Below are 6,000 nucleotides of genomic sequence, written 5' to 3'. Positions count from 1 at the left end.
ACTTAGGTATGTGCTGCATCCTCTCAGTAGATCCAAAGCCCTCTGAGTATAGAGATTGCTTCTTTTTTTTTTTTTTTTGCCTCCACATCCCTAGCATCTAGCATAATACTTTGGACATGGTAGGTAGTTAGTAAATGTTGATTTGAATTGAATTGGGTTGAGAACGTTTCACATCCTCTGGTGGTAGATTTGTAAGGAAGTAAGAGAGGAATCAAAAGAGACTCTACAAAGATGAAGGAGACCTAATTTTTTTTTCTCACCCAAGGACAAAAATGTCTGTGTCAGATTGGATTGAAAAAATGATGTATCCTATAAGGCAACCTAGAAATATTTGAAAGCAGCAAAAGCCAGGTGGCGGATGCATGGTTTCATGTGATTTTTGGGAATGGTGTCATGTGGTCCACTAATTTAATTAAACAGAACTGTGAAGGAGTTAGCTTTGCTGTCTACCCCTACTTCCAAATGGTTAAGTCAATTGGATCAGTAACTGTCCTCTTGAAGAATGAGGCAATCTTGTCATGTGCTTGCTTAGGCTGAGGTTAAATACAGAACCTGGGGGGGGGGCGGTGTGCTTTTGGCTGACTGGGCATTCTGATTTGGTCCAACTAGCCTACCCCTTTGTATAGATGACTGAACAAATAAAAATCTTCTGGATAAGTGCTAGCACCAACTAATGGTTGCAACTGTAAGTCAGAAGTCGCATGCCTACTTCTTACAGTTCTGTGCCCACTGTTGGGGAATACCAGTTTCCACTGGAATGGTCAGTTAGGCTGAATTGGTGCTTCTGGTTTGAAAGTGATCACATGTTTAGGCTTTAGTAAAGCAGAGAGGCAGCATTATTTGGACCAGTGACTTTAGATGCAGGGCTGGGAGGGACCTTAGAGATCATTCAGTCCAACCTCCTTAGTTTACAGATGAGTAAACAGAGACCCAGAAAAATGAAGTGACTTGCCTAAGGTTACTTATCATATCCTTTGACTCAAGATCTATTTCTGTTTCCACTAAATAACACTGCTTTGTTCAAAATACAATGAGAAATGTCTTCGGATATTGTCAAGTGTTTCACTTTCCCCGTCATGGACCATATGAGAGAATTCAGTTCTAACACTAGTGTATGGGCATGGTAGGGGAAGGCTGTTAGGAACAAGATTATCCATTTTACAGCATTCTTGTGTTGATGGGAAACCAAGTATGACTGCAGAAGGGAGATAGCATGACTTTGTGGAAAAAGTTCTTAGTTTTGCATCAGAATGACCTAGATTCAAGTCCTACCTCTAACGCATACTGGCTGTGTGATCCTGGGTCAGTTATTTAATCCTCAAGGATCTAGGAAACTTTCTAATACAACTTCCTAAGGTGCAGAATTGTTAGTGATCTGTGTTAGTAGAGGGGATTTCCTCAAGGCAGCTCCCTATGCAACAGTAGGTCAGGACCAAAAAAAAAAAAGTGGGACTCCATAAAGTTTTTTTCTAAAGTTTCATTGCAAGTTTTGGCAAATTCTGCCATGCTGGAAAGGCTTTGAAACTTCATTCCAAGAAGAGATTTTTGCCTTTCTTTTTCTTGAGAAATAACTTTGAGAGCTGATTATTTGGTGATCACGGCCACTCCTTTGGTCATGGATGGTCATTCATATACACAAGACAAAAATGCAAACTGGGAAATTATCTATTTATATGTGTTTGTGTGTATATACATACATATATAGATATATACATATATATACAAAACAGACAGAATTTGGTTATCATGACAATGTCACAAGAGCTCAAGGTTTCTTTGAGGCACCTGCTCAAGTGACATCTCCTGAGAATTTCATCAGTTTGGGCCATCTCATCAGTAAAAGCATCTGTTCAACAATGACCAGTGAAAGCACACATTGTCCTCATTAGCAGGAATATAAAAGTGAGTTTCTTAGACTGTACCCTGCTCCAGCAATTCCATAGTTTCTTAAAGTGAAGAAATGGCAGGACTTAACAGGAATTCACAACAGTAACTTGAGAGAGAAAAAACAGCATCATTATTTGTCAAGCTTTTTTTTAAAAAAAAAAACAACCCAACAAAAAAGCCCACAGGCTTCAGCTCTAATGCTCAGGAAGCCTATGCTCCTTCCATAAGAGCCCTGAAACCAAATGGTTAAGCATAATCCCTGAAAAATTGGTCATTTCCAGGATTTAATGATCTGCTAGTCTGGTAGTCATCATGAGGGGAAGCCAAAGGTAGTTAACGCTTTAAAAACACAGTTGTTGTTAACAACAGTAATGAACCGTATCTTACCCTTGTTATTATAGACCATAATGAACAGTGTAAAACAGCAGTGAATAATTAGAAAAAATTAAGAACCACTGTAGGGGAAATTTGAAGAGCTCAGTGGCTGTAGAAATTATCTTGTAAGAAAAAGCACTTGTTCAAAGTATATTTGACAAGCAAACTGTGTGTTAAAAAAGTGGTCTTTTATTTTAGAAAGAAGCATCAATTAATGTGGTTAACATACAGCAAGGTGGGGGATGTGCAGTGAGAAGGGCCTGGCTGCATTTCTGGTATGTCCATGAACATTTTAAAACTTCCTTTATTACTTGATGAATAATGAGCTATTTAAAATAATGTACCTTGTTGACTACTTCATAGATTTTGAACTGGAAAGAATCTTAAAGGTCATTTAGTCCAATAGTGTCAAACTCTAATAGAAACAGATCCTATACATTACATATTGACTTAGAAAACCACCAATGAATATTATCTAGATTATATCATATTTTTATTTATTTTGTCCGATATTTCCCTTTTATATTTTAATCTGGTTTGGGCAGCACAAAAGAGTTTTGCAGGTGGCATATGAGGCCCATAGCCAGCTTGACATTTCTGTCCAACCTCCACATTTTACAGACGAAGAAACCAAGGGCCATAGTGGGTAAGTGTGGGATTTAACACCAGATCTAGCACATTTCTTATGCGGTGTGTAGTGTTTTACCTTCTAAAGAGGTAGTATGGTCATTATAGAGTCAGAAATGGACAATATCTTTACCATAAACACTCCTGCCTCTTTTTTTAAAAAATAGATTCCTAGAGAAACTATGGTTTTCCCAGGTTCCCAGAGAGAATGAACAGAGTATGGAATGGTAGCATTTAGCACAGTGCCTAGCACATAGTAAGTGCTTAATAAATGTCTGTTGACTGAATCAGGACCTGGTTTCAAATCCTACCTTTGCTGCTTAAGACTGTAAACCATAAATAGATTGCACTTTCATAGACAAAACCACCTGTCTTAGATATGTTAATATATTTTATATACTGTCTGTTATCCATGGTGGGATATTTTTTCTCTCTAATTCAAGTTTAATATGATCAGGGAATCCTATCTGGGTTTTCAGAGGCCATCTTATTTTCAGAGGGTCCCTCAATTAGTTAAAAACAAAACTGAGGTCCTGAGAGGTACAGTAATTTGCCTAAAATGACACAAGTAATGAATCACAGTGTTGGGATCTGAACCCTGAGCCTTTGACTCCAACTCCTGTACTCTTTCAAATTAATTGTGAGAGACTGATCAGATCCCACCAAGGCAAGAAGTATAGTGGAGGGGAAGAAGCAATGAACTAGAAGCCAAGAAGACTGGGCTCCTGACCTATCTTTCTCAATCTAATTGTGAAGCTTTAGAAAGTCCAATTCATGCGTCAAAGAGGGAATGACATACATACTCAATTGGGAATAGAAATCTATCTAATCCTACAGTGAAGTAGGAATGGAAGGGGACAAGAGAAGGGGAGGGGCAGATTGGGGAAAGTGGTGGTCAGAAGCAAAACCCTTTTGAGGAGGGACAGGGTAAAAGGAGAGAGAGAAAGAGAGAGAGAGAGAGAGAGAGAAAGAGAGAGAGAGAGAGAGAGAGAGAGAGAGAGAGAGAGAGAGAGAGAGAGAGAGAGAGGGAGAGAGAGAGAGAAACAGAGACAGAGACAGAGACAGAGAGAGGGACAGAGAGACAGAGACAGAGAGAGACAGAGACAGAGAGAGGCAGAAAGAAGCAGAGAGAGAGACAGAGACAGAAAGACAGAGAGAAAGATAAACAAGAAAAAATAGGATTGAGGGAAATACAAGGTAATCATAGCAGTGAACAAAGTTTTCCAGCAAGTTTCTGTGATAAGGGCCTCCTTTCTCAAATATATAGAGAACTAAGGCACATTTATAAGAATACAAGGCATTTCCCAGTCAATAAATGGTCAAAGGATATGAACAGGCAATTTTCAGATAAAGAAATCAAAGCTATCTATAGCCATATGAAAAAATGCTCTAAATCAGGAATGATTAGAGAAATGCAAATGAAAAAAGGAACTTTGAAGTTCTCACACCTATCAGATTGGCTAATATGACAGAAAAAGAAATTGACAAATGTTGGCAAGGATGTGAGACAATTAGGACACCAAAGTACTGTTGGTGGAGTTGTAAACTGATCCAACCATTCTAGAGAGCAAACTGAAACTATGCCCAAACTGCTATAAAATCATACATACCTTCTGATCCAGCAATACCATAGCAACTCTTGTTGTGATTACAAAGAATTGGAAATTGACGGGGTACCCATCAATAGTGGAATGGTCAAAAATATAATGGTAATGGAATACTATTATGCTATAAGAAATAATGAGCAGCATCCTTTCAGAAAAACCTGGAAAGGCTTACATGAACAGATGCAAAATGAAGTGGACAGAACCAGGAGAACATTGTACACAGTAACAGCAATACTGTACAATGATCAACTGTGAGTGACTTAGCTATTCTCAGCAGTACAATGATATCTAAGACAATTGTGAAGGACTTATGATAAAAAATGTTCTCTGCCTCCAGAGAAAGAACTGATAGAATCTGATGCAGATTGAACTATAACCTTTTTTAACTTTCTTTTTTCTTATTTTTTTCTGTTTTCTTTCACAACATAACTGATGTGGAAATGTTTTGTATTACTGCACATGTATAGTCTATATCAAATTGCTTGCCTTCTTAATGAGGGAGGAGGAGAGAAAGGGAAGGCATTTGGAACTCAATTTTTAAAAAAATGAACGTTAAACATTGTTTTTACATGTAATTGGAAACAAATTAAACAGTAAAAAAAAAAAGAAAAGAAAAGAGAAGAAAAGAAAATCCAATTCGCATCTCTGGGCCTCTATTGTCTTATATTTCAAACAAATGGTTTGGACTAGATGACTCTTAGGTTCTAAAGTCTACTTCTAGGTCATAAAATGCTATACATGGATTCCTAATTTAAAAAAAAACAACTTTAATTTTAACAAACATTTTTACAGTACCTATTATGAGTCTCACACTGTTACATGGTAGGTCATACATAAAAATCGAATATGATGTTCTCTCTGCATACATTAACTTAACTCACAATCATGGGGGAGGGGAAAGGAGAGGTAGCATGACACACAACCAAAACTGTACTATAAACCATATTACATAACCAAATAACAAAAATAAAAAATATACATGTAGAAAAGTGTATAAGAGAAATATGTGGTGCTATTCAAGTTCTGAAGTAGGAAGAATCATGACTGATTGGGCATGGGGAATGGTGGAGTTATAGAATATAGGAAGTTGCTAGCAAAATATCCTGAAGACTAGAACTCCGTTGAAGAGAATCCTTCCCTGTTTTCCCTTTCCTTCCCTCTCCTTTTCTCCTTCTCTTTCTCCCTCCCTTTCTTCTCTCTCCGATTGTCTCTCTCCTTCTCTATCCCCTTCCTTCCCTCCCTTTCTCCTCCCTCTAGTTTCCCTTTTCCCTCTCCTTTTTAAGAATGTACTTCAGAGCCTTGTCATTCCTCAAGGCTTTCATTGTATTACAGTGGATGAGCTGCTTAAAAATCTTCTGGGTGGCAGGACGCTATTATATAAATATATGCTCCTGAATAATCATAGTATCTCTTGAATGAGATAGTGAAAATCTATCTGAAGTTCCTGCTCCAGAAAAAAGCACTAATAACTCCAAAGTTCAGAAGAGATTGAGGCTGAAAAAAA

Source organism: Notamacropus eugenii, chromosome 1 (assembly GCF_028372415.1).
Source record: "Notamacropus eugenii isolate mMacEug1 chromosome 1, mMacEug1.pri_v2, whole genome shotgun sequence".
Classification (NCBI taxonomy): Eukaryota; Metazoa; Chordata; class Mammalia; order Diprotodontia; family Macropodidae; genus Notamacropus; species Notamacropus eugenii.
The sequence above is the reverse complement of the archived record's forward strand: the minus strand, read 5'-3'. Positions refer to the sequence as shown.